This window comes from Oncorhynchus mykiss, chromosome 2, assembly GCF_013265735.2.
Source record: "Oncorhynchus mykiss isolate Arlee chromosome 2, USDA_OmykA_1.1, whole genome shotgun sequence".
In the NCBI taxonomy this organism is placed as follows: domain Eukaryota; kingdom Metazoa; phylum Chordata; class Actinopteri; order Salmoniformes; family Salmonidae; genus Oncorhynchus; species Oncorhynchus mykiss.
The window spans coordinates 94015367-94028548 of NC_048566.1; the positions used below are offsets into that span (position 1 = coordinate 94015367).

General features: G+C 47.6%; 1 protein-coding gene across 16 annotated transcripts in view; it reads right to left on the bottom strand.

The window, feature by feature from the left end:
- LOC110499999 (neuronal cell adhesion molecule) overlaps positions 1–13182 on the bottom strand; it is a 151499-nt gene that overhangs the window by 80952 nt on the left and 57365 nt on the right. The gene's annotated exons all lie outside the window — the stretch shown is intronic.

Below are 13182 nucleotides of genomic sequence, written 5' to 3' on the forward strand. Positions count from 1 at the left end.
CATACATTAGGTGCCTAATGAACACGACCCTGATTACATCGAGGATGTATGTGCATAGATTCGAGCTCAGTGGTACTGGGCACCGACTCAAACTTCTTTATCTTACTGTACTTACTTTTGGTTTAATTTTGTCAGGAACACTGATCAACATGTCTGTAATGTGGCATCTTTAACCATCGGTAGCACATATCAACGTTGACATATTAGAACATCTTGCATGCATGACCATGCATTTAGTTTTCAGTAACAACTGTTGGCTGTATATAATGTAGAAATACAGTATGGTTCCCCAACTGACGGTTTTATTTTGCCCCGCAAGTTTTCTGATATTTTACTTTTCTTGCTTTGGCATAAGACTTGAAACACCAGGAAATCAGCTCAAAGTGATTTTAATTTTGGAAATCTGTTCCCCCACTATTCCCACGCATAATAAAGAGACACGTGATCATACACAAATGTAAGCAAGGTTTGAAATTATTATGTTTTAGTCAAAAATGATATATGTTTGGGCTTCTTGCGGTCAATTTGTAGTCTATACATTATTAGTAATTATGTTCCCGGTCCCCCGACCATCCGCTCCAGAAAAAATAAATTAAATCGCCCCGCGGCTGAATATAGTTGATGATACCTGGTATAAAGGCTTTGAAGACCACTCAGATTAAAACCGAAATTCAGGTACTGAATACCACTAACGTACATGAACTGAAAACTAAAGTCCCTAATGTATACAAAATATTTTTTTTTTAGTTACTGATGTCGTGCTGACAGATGTAGCCTACCCATTACCCCGCACTTCATAGCTCATATTCTGAGTGTATTTGGTCCTGTTCCCAGAAGGTCTCCATCTAAACACACATCCTGCCTGCTGTCAGGTCTGGCCCATCTAAAATAATAGCCCCAACAAGTACTGTCTTTATGTCTGGAAAATCAGCTCCTCATCTGCCAAACACTGTTTCACATGGTTCCGGAATGGAACATCATGGGATTTGATTGAACACTGGCAGTCCCATATTCCACTTCCACTAATAACACTGTTCCAGTCAGACTAGAGTTGGGATTAGGATAGGAAGTAGGAGCTAATGCAGGGGAGAGGTCTGTCTGACTGCTGTGTGTTGTACAGTAATGGGTGGCTGAAGACATAGTGTAGCCCTGGTGCTCAGAACCACTCCGGACAGGCCCAGAGAGGGCTGGGGTCAGCATTAAAGGTTCAGCCAATCAGCAGGCCAGCTACTCAGCTGTGCATACTTGGTCTGTGTCCACCTAATGACCAGTACATCCTGTATGTCCTCGTCACCAGACGCCACTGGTTTGTGTGCCACACTCAGGCCAGGGCTCAATGCTCAGGCCAGGGCTCAATGCTCAGGCCAGGGCTCAATGCTCAGGCCAGGGCTCAATGCTCGGGCCAGGGCTCAATGCTCGGGCCAGGGCTCAATGCTCAGGCCTGGGTCAATGCTCAGGCCAGGGTCAATTGGGTGGGTAAAGCTAGCATGGCCTGCATGTCTCTTCTACCACCTTCACACAACTGAGCTGAGCTGAAACAAGCCAAGCCAAGCTATATGACAGTGTGAACAGGGTTTTGCTCTGCTCTGACCACTACCCACAGAGGGCTAAGAGCAGCATAAGGCGGTCAACCCAGGCACCAAGTTGTGCAGCCTGAGTTTGTATGGCACGCTTTCAAGGCTGGGACTCAATACTCAGGGTCATTTTAGTGCACCAGAGAAGGAATGACAAGAGCATTAATCATTGTAGTATATGAAGGACAATTGAACATGTTTTACACATAAGCCCACTGAAGGTCACAGTACGGGAAATGCAACAGAAATTCAAACTCGCAAGTGGTGCAACAAATCCCTGATATAAAGTGAGATACAGAGCATTTTTCAGTATGTATACTACCGTGCTCCATACTCTCATGCTCTGACTGCATTCTCAGATGACGTTCTCTTGAGTAACCATATGTAGCATATATACATATATGTGAGGATGAGAGTGTGGAGAACACATAAAACATACCATTTTGAGAAGCCCCCCCCCCCCCCCCCCCTCCTGCATTACCTCAAGCTGCATCTCCCCATTCACTGAACCTTCTTCTATCCAAGACAATGACAGCAGGTAGCCTAGTGGCTAGAGCGTTGGGCCAGTAACCCAAAAATGTCCGCCATTGTGTGTGCATCAGAATTCTGTCAACACTTTTCGTTGAAACTTGCATCGATTCATGCTTCCAAATGTGTACCAGCGGAGTATGCATAGAAAAAGAGCCCTCAGTGCTCAAGCATACTTTGATTCATGCTCCAATTAGCGTGCTCGGAGCATGGTAGTATGCATATTGAGAAACACCCAGTCTTCGCTTGGCCTTAATGAGGATTCCTTATGCATATTGAGAAACACCCAGTCTTCGCTTGGCCTTAATGAGGATTCCTTATGCATATTGAGAAACACCTACAGTCCTCTCTTGGCCTTAATGGGGATTTATTTTGCATATTGAGAAACACCCACAGTCCTCTCTTGGCCTTAATGAAGATTCATTTTGCATATTGAGAAACACCCACAGTCCTCTCTTGGCCTTAATGAGGATTCATTATGCATATTGAGAAACACCCACAGTCCTCTCTTGGCCTTAATGAGGATTCATTTTGCATATTGAGAAACACCCAGTCTTCTCTTGGCCTTAATGAGGATTCATTATGCATATTGAGAAACACCCAGTCTTCTCTCTGCCTTAATGAGGATTCCTTATGCATATTGAGAAACACCCACAGTCCTCTCTTGGCCTTAATGAGGATTTATTTTGCATATTGAGAAACACCCACAGTCCTCTCTAGGCCTTAATGAGGATTCATTATGCATGTTGAGAAACACCCACAGTCCTCTCTTGGCCTTAATGAAGATTAATTTTGCATATTGAGAAACACCCACCGTCCTCTCTTGGCCTTAATGAGGATTCATTATGCATATTGAGAAACACCCACAGTCCTCTCTTGGCCTTAATGAGGATTCATTATGCATATTGAGAAACACCCACAGTCCTCTCTTGGCCTTAATGAAGATTCATTTTGCATATTGAGAAACACCCACAGTCCTCTCTTGGCCTTAATGAAGATTCATTTTGCATATTGAGAAACACCCACAGTCCTCTCTTGGCCTTAATGAGGATTCATTTTGCATATTGAGAAACACCCACAGTCCTCTCTTGGCCTTAATGAAGATTCATTTTGCATATTGAGAAACACCCACAGTCCTCTCTTGGCCTTAATGAGGATTCATTTTGCATATTGAGAAACAGTATAGCTACTTCTGTATCAGTCTCAGATTGCATGCATATGCAGCCAATTTCTCGGTAAGAATCACTCCTCTGGAGTCTAGAGGTGATTTCTTACTAGGAGTCAGCATGTGATCTATGTATCACGTTCATTTGCAGGGATTGCAGCAGGTGCATTTGTATTCTGCAACACTGTGAAGCATGTGTTTTATATTGATGAGCCGATAGACTTGGTATTGGGACCATGAACCAGAGTTAACGGCCACATAAATCATTGGATTTCTCAGCCAACCCTGCGCACCGACCTCTTCCAAATAGATAGATGCCGGCATCACACACCAGGCCAGCCGAACATGTGAGGAAAATCCCCTCTGTCCAGCTGCGTTGAAATTCTGAATTGCTAGACATGGCTTGAAATCGTCTGTCCTTTTGCCATCCATCCAAAAGGATTTTATTTCTATCGAACAGCTTGGAAAAGAAAAGCAACTTCATCCTTGTGCTTAAGGTGGACTGATGGATGAATAAATAAATAAATACATTGAGAAAAGGAGCAATATTGAGGGGGAGATGGAGGGGGTGAGGGAGAAGGAGAAAGAGAAGGAGAGGGAGGAGAGAGAAGATGTGATGAGGTGGAAATGGAGAGACAGCTATAGAACGACTGTCATGTCCTCTGCCTCTCCTCTCCATGTCTCTCCTCTCCATGTGTCCATCTGTTCACCAGGTTGTCAGGCCATCTCTCTCTCTCTCTGTGTGTCTCTCTCTCTCTCTCTCTCTCTCTCCTCCCCCCTCTCTCTTTCTATCCCTCACTCTCTCTATCCACGTCTCTTCAGGGCGCAGCCAGAGGCTTCAACAAGAAGAGATGTCAGGAGAGATGTCAGAGAGCTATTAAAACAGTGTTTCAGTCTGTGCATAGTGTCTACCTGAAGTCACTGTTGTCTTTATCCCATTTGTCTGTATATCAGCTGTTTTGGGACCCGCTGAGAGGTGTGTGTGTGTGTGTGTGTGTGTGTGTGTGTGTGCGTGTGCGTGTGTGCGTGAGTGTGTGTGAGTGTGGCCCCACCTGTGCTACAGCTGATCTCAGCCCTTCTGCTGAATAATCTCATTGCTTTCACCTGGGGAGAGCAACCTGCTGCTCTCAGAGATGAAATAATCCCCTGCACCAGGCACTAGCACACAGTGGCAGATTGCATCTAGTAGCTTGGAGGCAGGGATATTGTCTTTTTCACAAGGAAATCTTATATTTGGTTATTTTTAACCTACTGCAGTGTATTGTAGGAGGCTACCATAGTGTAGTGAAGTGGTTCTTACTCAACACCACAAATACCTTGATGTCATTTCTCATACAGATATAATATTCCTTTATTAATGTGTGTTTATAAAACTACAGCAACAAGTTGACATTCTGGGTGGTTCTCCTCCTCTCACCCCCCTGTCCCTGCCAGCTAGCATCAAAAAACACAAACGCACACAACAATAACACCAAAGCACGTGAGGCGAGGGAACCCTGTAAAAGAGAGCCATGGGTGAAGTGAATAGAAACCTCTGCATCGCTTCTATTCATCCCTCGGTACTGAATGCTGCCGCTCACAAAGACCCATTGGTTCACGCCTCACTGTGCTTCAAACTGCTGATTCAGTCTACAGTCCTCACTCTGTGGTCCCCTCTCTCTCTGTTTGTCGACCTTTTTCTCTTTCTGTCTGTCTTTCTTGCTCACTCTGCCTCCCCCCCCCCCCCACTCTCTCTCTCTCTCTCTCTCTCTCTCTCTCTGTCTCTCTCTTTCTCAATTCAATTTCAATTCAAGGGCCTTTACTGGCATGGGAAACATGTGTTAACATTGCCAAAGCAAGTGAAGTAGATAATATACAAACGGGAAATAAACAATATAAATGAACAGTAAACATTACACTCACAGAAGTTCCATAAGAATAAAGACATTACAAATTACATATTATGTCTATATACTGTGTCGTAAAGATGTAAAAATGGTTAAAGTACAAAATAGAAAATAAATAAACATAAATAGGTTGCATTTACAATGGTGTTTGTTCTTCACTGGTTGCCCTTTTCTTGTGGCAACAGGTCACAAATCTTGCTGCTGTGATGGCACACTGTGGTATTTTACCCAATAGATATGGGAGTTTATCAAAATTGGGTTTGTTTTGGGAATTCTTTGTGCGTCTGTGTAATCTGAGGGAAATGTGTGTCTCTATGGTCATACATTGGGCAGGAGGTTAGGAAGTGCAGCTCAGTTTCCACCTCATTTTGTGGGCAGTGTGCACATAGCCTGTCTTCTCTTGAGAGCCATGTCTGCCTATGGCAGCCTTTCTCAATAGCAAAGCTATGCTCACTGAGTCTACATAGTCAAAGCTTTCCTTAATTTTGGGTCAGTCTGTCTCTCACCCACTCTATCTCTCTCTCTGGCTCTTGTCCCCATTCTGGCCCTCAGCCTCCCCTTCTCTCTCTCTCTGTTACTTGTTGTGAATGTGTTGGTCAATACCACTGTGTTACAGGCCAGAGAGGCTGAGTCAACACTTTTGAATGACCACATGACCGCAGAGAGCGAGAGAGATAGAGAGAGAGAGAAAGAGAATGTGGGGAAAGAAAGAGAGAGAGAATGTGGGGAAAGAAAGAGAGAGAGAATGTGGGGAGAGAGAGAGAGAGAGAGAGAGAGAGAGAATGTAGGGAAAGAAAGAGAGAATGTGGGGAAAGAAAGAGTGAGAGAGAGAATGTGGGGAAAGAAAGAGTGAGAGAGAGAATGTGGGGAAAGAAAGAAAGAGAGAGAGAGAGAAAGAGAGAGAGAGAATGTGGGGAAAGAAAGAGTGAGAGAGAATGTGGGGAAAGAAAGAGTGTGAAAGATGAACAAAGAGAGAGGAAGAGACAGCAAGACAGTGGATGAGGTCAGAGACTGAAACATTCCTTTTACCTCTCTCTCTCTCTCTCTCTCTCTCTCTCTCTCTCTCTCTCTCTCTCTCTCTCTCTCTCTCTCTCTCTCTCTCTCTCTCTCACTCACTCACTCACTCACTCACTCACTTCATTGTACAGTGCCACTTTATGATAAAAGATGAATGCATTCCATTTAGCATGTTGGCAATATCATAGATGGAGAACTCATGAGAGAGAGTAGAAACCTCCCAGACAAGCCTGACAGACAGACAGTCATTTCCATTCACATTAGAAGTGTGAAAATAAATTAATGTTTGAGTTTGAGAGCAAGCCAATAACATTCCAAGTATTTGAGGAAAGAGAGGATGTTGCGTATGAAATGTGGACTGAAAAATATCCAGCACAAAGAAGCAGGGACGTACAGTACTAGTATGGAGCTACAGTACTGCATGTTAACAGTATGGAGCTACAGTACTGTATGTTAACAGTATGGAGCTACAGTACTGTATGTTAACAGGGACATACAGTACTAGTATGGAGCTACAGTACTGTATGTTAACAGGGACGTACAGTACTAGTATGGAGCTACAGTACTGTATGTTAACAGTATGGAGCTACAGTACTGTATGTTAACAGGGACGTACAGTACTAGTATGGAGCTACAGTACTGTATGTTAACAGTATGGAGCTACAGTACTGTATGTTAACAGTATGGAGCTACAGTACTGTATGTTAACAGGGACGTACAGTACTAGTATGGAGCTACAGTACTGTATGTTAACAGTATGGAGCTACAGTACTGTATGTTAACAGTATCGAGCTACAGTACTGCATGTTAACAGTATGGAGCTACAGTACTGCATGTTAACAGTATGGAGCTACAGTACTGTATGTTAACAGTATGGAGATACAGTACTGTATGTTGACAGTATGGAACTACAGTACTGTATGTTAACAGTATGGAACTACAATACTGTATGTTAACAGTATGGAGCTACAGTACTGTATGTGAACAGTATGGAACTACAATACTGTATGTTAACAGTGTGGATGTCACGACTTCCGCCGAAGTTGGCTCTCCTGCCTGTTCGGGCGGTGCTCGGCGGTCGTCGTCACCGTCCTACTAGCCACCATCGATCCCTTTTTCGTTTGTCTGTTGGTTTTGTCTTATTAGTTTCACCTGTGTGTATTTTAGTTTATTGACGTCCTTATTTATAGTAGGTTGTCCCGCCCTTGTTTCGTGCGGGATTGTTTTGGTTTCATGTATTTTAGTGAATACGTATTGTGTTATTTGCTCCGATATATCTTAATCCTGTGTTGGAGGAGCCGCGTCTCCTCTCCCATCGATGGAGGAGAGAGTCCTCCACCACACCAGCGTGCTCCATCGGATTGGTTCTGCCATGGACCAAATGATGGAGAGGATGGATCGATGGGAGAGGAGTGGTCTTCCCACATCATCGCTAGCACCCCCTTCTCCAGCACCTTCTCCAGCACCTCCTGTTCCTACGACCACATCTGGCTCCGGGGCTCTGCGGTTGACACTCCCACGGGAGTATGACGGAACGGCGGCTGGGTGCCAGGGTTTCCTCCTTCAACTGGAGCTATACCTGGCTACCGTGCGTCCTGCTCCCTCTGGAGAGGAGAGCGTGAGCGCCCTCGTCTCCTGCTTGACTGGGCGAGCCCTCGAGTGGGCCAACGCAGTATGGAATGGCGAGGGATAATTACCCAGAGTTCACCCGCCGATTCCGAGCTGTTTTTGACCATCCACCAGAGGGTCGGGCGGCGGGTGAACGGCTGTTCCACCTGCGGCAGGAGACGAGGAGCGCTCAGGACTTTGCTCTGGAGTTCAGGACCTTGGCCGCAGGAGCAGGATGGAACGACAGGGCCTTGGTCGACCATTTCAGATGCAGTCTCAGGGAGGACGTCCGCAGGGAGCTGGCATGTCGGGACACCACCTGCACACTGGATGAGCTCATTGACTTGGCTATCCGTCTCGACAATCTGCTGGCTGCTCGCGGGCGTTCGGATCAGGCCCTGTCGTTTCCACTTCCCAGCCCTCCTGCCCCTATCCCTATGGAATTAGGAGGGGCAGCTTCGAGGGAGACCGGAGGAGGAGTGTCCTCCTGCACCAGTTGTGGTCGACGAGGGCACACGTCAGACCGGTGCTGGAGGAACTCGTCTGGGAGTCGGGAGGGCAGGCGGAGCACTGCTCGATCACCCCAGGTGAGTAAGCACCAGACTCACCCAGAGCCTCCTGTCGGTCATGTGTATGTTTTGATTTCTTTCCCTGGGTTTTTTCCCTCTCTACAGCATAAGGCGCTAGTCGATTCAGGCGCAGCTGGGAATTTCATGGATCGTGGGCTTGCGTTAAGGCTAGGGATTCCCCTGGTGTCGGTAGATCAACCTTTCCCCGTGCACTCATTAGATAGCCGACCATTAGGGTCAGGAGTGATTAGGGAGGCTACGGTGCCACTGGACATGGTAACGCAGGGGGATCATAAGGAGCAGATTAGTCTGTTCCTTATAGATTCACCTGCGTTTCCGGTGGTGTTGGGGGTTCCCTGGTTAGCTCAACACAACCCGGTGATTTCCTGGCGACAGGGGGCTCTTAAGGGGTGGTCAGAGGAGTGTTCAGGTAGGTGTAGAGGAGTTGCCGTTGGTGCGACTACGGTGGAGAGTCCAGACCAAGTTTCCACCGTGCGCATTCCCTCTGAATATGCCGATTTGGCTATCGCCTTCAGTAAAAAGAAGGCGACCCAATTACCACCTCATCGTCGAGAGGACTGCGTGATAAACCTTCTGGAGAACGCTGCACTTCCTAGGAGTCACGTGTATCCATTGTCCCAGGAGGAGACGGTAGCGATGGAAACATACGTTACTGAATCACTGAGACAGGGGTACATTCGGCCCTCCGCATCACCCGTCTCCTCGAGCTTCTTTTTTGTGAAGAAGAAGGATGGAGGTCTGCGTCCGTGCATTGATTATAGAGGTCTAAATTCCATCACAGTGGGGTTTAGTTACCCACTACCTCTCATCGCCACGGCGGTGGAATCATTTCACGGGGCGCGCTTCTTCACAAAACTGGACCTGAGGAGCGCGTATAATCTGGTGCGTATCCGGGGAGGGGATGAGTGGAAAACTGCATTCAGTACTACATCTGGTCATTATGAGTACCGCGTCATGCCATACGGGTTGAAGAATGCTCCAGCCGTTTTCCAATCCTTCGTAGACGAGATTCTCCGAGACCTGCTCGGGCAGGGAGTGGTAGTGTACATCGATGACATCTTGATCTATTCTGCCACACGCGCGGCGCATGTGTCTCTGGTGCGTAAGGTACTTGGGCGACTGCTGGAGCATGATCTGTATTGCAAGGCGGAGAAATGTGAGTTTTTCAAACAGTCCGTTTCCTTCCTGGGATATCGTATTTCCACCTCTGGGGTGGTGATGGAGGATGACCGCGTTACAGCCGTGCGTAATTGGCCGACTCCGACCACGGTGAAAGAGGTGCAGCGGTTTTTAGGGTTTGCCAATTACTACCGGAGGTTTATCCGGGGTTTTGGTCAGGTAGCTGCTCCCATCACCTCGCTGCTGAAGGGAGGACCGGTGCGCTTGCGCTGGTCAGCAGAGGCGGGCAGAGCATTCACTCGTTTGAAGGAGCTGTTCACCAATGCACCCGTGTTGGCGCATCCGGACCCCTCTTTAGCGTTCATAGTGGAGGTGGATGCGTCCGAGGCTGGGGTCGGAGCCGTGCTGTCCCAACGCTCGGGCGTGCCACCCAAACTTCGCCCTTGTGCTTTCTTTTCGAGCAAGCTCAGCCCAGCAGAGCGAAACTATGATGTGGGGGACCGGGAGTTGTTAGCTGTAGTCAAGGCTCTGAAGGTGTGGAGACATTGGCTTGAGGGGGCTAAACACCCTTTTCTCATCTGGACTGACCATCGTAATCTCGAGTATATCCGGGCAGCGAAGAGAATGAATCCACGTCAGGCTAGATGGGCCATGTTTTTTACCAGATTCCGGTTTACCCTCTCATACCGGCCCGGCTCCCAAAACACCAAGGCCGACGCGCTGTCCCGCCTCTATGATACCGAGGAGCGGCCCGTTGAGCCAACTCCCATCATTTCACCGTCATGTCTCGTGGCACCGGTGGTATGGGAGGTGGACGCAGAGATAGAGGGGGCCTCACGGTCAGAGCCGGCCCCTCCCAACTGTCCAGTAGGAACCCAGTACGTACCGAGGGGGGTCCGGGACAAGCTGATTCGGTGGGCTCATACTCTCCCCTCCTCGGGTCATCCTGGCATCGAGAGGACAGTGTGGAGTCTGAGAGGGAGATACTGGTGGCCCACGCTAGCTAAAGACGTGAGATTTTATGTCTCCTCCTGCTCCGTGTGTGCTCAGAGCAAGGCTCCTCGGCACTTGCCTAGAGGGAAATTACAACCCCTCCCCGTTCCACAACGGCCGTGGACACACTTATCGGTGGACTTTCTTACCGACCTTCCCCCGTCCCAGTGAAGTACTACAATCCTGGTCGTTGTGGATCGGTTTTCTAAGTCCTGTCGTCTCATCCCGTTGCCCGGTCTCCCTACGGCCCTGCAGACTGCTGAGGCCTTGTTTACCCATGTCTTCCGGCACTATGGGGTGCCTGAGGACATCGTTTCTGATCGGGGTCCCCAATTCACGTCCAGAGTATGGAGGGCGTTTATGGAGAGACTGGGGGTCTCGGTCAGCTTAACCTCAGGTTTTCACCCCGAGAGTAATGGGCAGGTGGAGCGCGTAAATCAAGAGGTGGGCAGGTTTCTGCGGTCCTATTGCCGGGACCGGCCTGGTGAGTGGGCAAGGTATGTTCCCTGGGCTGAACTAGCTCAGAACTCCCTACGCCACTCCTCAACTAACTTGTCTCCTTTTGAGTGTGTGTTAGGTTACCAGCCGGTCCTGGCTCCATGGCATCAGAGCCAGACCGAGGCTCCTGCGGTGGAGGAATGGGTACAGCGCTCCAAGGACACATGGAAAGCCGTTCAGGACTCACTACGGGTAGCGGGCGAACGGCAGAAGAGGAGCGCTGACCAACACCGCAGTGAGGCCCCCGTGTTTGCACCGGGGGACAGGGTCTGGCTCTCGACCCGGAACCTGCCCCTCCGCCTGCCCTGTCGGAAGCTGGGGCCGCAGTGTGTGGGGCCGTTTAAAGTCCTGAGGAGAATAAACGAGGTGTGTTACAGGTTACAACTTCCTAGGTATTACCGTATTAACCCCTCGTTTCATGTGTCTCTCCTCAGGCCGGTGGTGGCTGGTCCCCTGCAAGAAGGTGAGGTGCCTGAGGTCCCTCCGCCCCCCCTGGACATCGAGGGGTCCCCGGCGTACACAGTTCGGGGCATTCTGGATTCGAGACGCCGGGTGGGGGGCCTACAGTACCTCGTGGACTGGGAGGGGTACGGTCCGGAGGAGAGATGCTGGGTTCCGGTGAGGGACATTTTGGACCCTTCTCTCCTGAGTGATTTCCACCGCCTCCACCCGGATCGCCCAGCACCTCGTCCTCCGGGTCGTCCTCGAGGACGGTGGCGGCGCGCTGCGGGGGCCGCGCGTCAGGGGGGGGGTACTGTCACGACTTCCGCCGAAGTTGGCTCTCCTGCCTGTTCGGGCGGTGCTCGGCGGTCGTCGTCACCGTCCTACTAGCCACCATCGATCCCTTTTTCGTTTGTCTGTTGGTTTTGTCTTATTAGTTTCACCTGTGTGTATTTTAGTTTATTGACGTCCTTATTTATAGTAGGTTGTCCCGCCCTTGTTTCGTGCGGGATTGTTTTGGTTTCATGTATTTTAGTGAATACGTATTGTGTTATTTGCTCCGATATATCTTAATCCTGTGTTGGATTATTTCACCCTGTTTTCGGGTTTTCAGTGTTTGTTCCGGAGAATAAACTATCGACTCACTGCACCTGCTCTCTGCGCTTGATTCCACCTACCTTGTTAATACGTGACAGTGGAGCTATATATAGTACTGTATGTTAACAGTATAGAGCTACAGTACTGTATGTTAACAGTATGGAACTACAATACTGTATGTTAACAGTATGGAACAACAATACTGTATGTTGACAGTATGGAGCTATATATAGTACTGTATGTTGACAGTATGGAGCTATATATAGTACTGTATGTTAACAGTATGGAACTACAGTACTGTATGTTAACAGTATGGAGCTACAGTACTGTATGTTAACAGTATGGAGCTACAGTACTGTATGTTAACAGGGACGTACAGTACTAGTATGGAGCTACAGTACTGTATGTTAACAGGGACGTACAGTACTAGTATGGAGCTACAGTACTGTATGTTAACAGTATGGAGCTACAGTACTGTATGTTAACAGTATGGAGCTACAGTACTGTATGTTAACAGGGACGTACAGTACTAGTATGGAGCTACAGTACTGTATGTTAACAGTATAGAGCTACAGTACTGTATGTTAACAGTATGGAGCTACAGTACTGTATGTTAACAGTATGGAGCTACAGTACTGCATGTTAACAGTATGGAGCTACAGTACTGTATGTTAACAGTATGGAGCTACAGTACTGTATGTTAACAGTATGGAGCTACAGTACTGTATGTTAACAGTATGGAGATACAGTACTGTATGTTAACAGTATGGAACTACAATACTGTATGTTAACAGTATGGAGCTACAGTACTGTATGTTAACAGTATGGAACTACAATACTGTATGTTAACAGTGTGGAGCTATATATAGTACTGTATGTTAACAGTATAGAGCTACAGTACTGTATGTTAACAGTATGGAACTACAATACTGTATGTTAACAGTATGGAACTACAATACTGTATGTTGACAGTATGGAGCTATATATAGTACTGTATGTTAACAGTATGGAACTACAGTACTGTATGTTGACAGTATGGAGCTATATATAGTACTGTATGTTGACAGTATGGAGCTACAGTACTGTATGTTGACAGTGTGGAACTATATATAGTACTGTATGTTAACAGTGTGGAGCTACAATAATGTATGTTTACAGTATGGAGC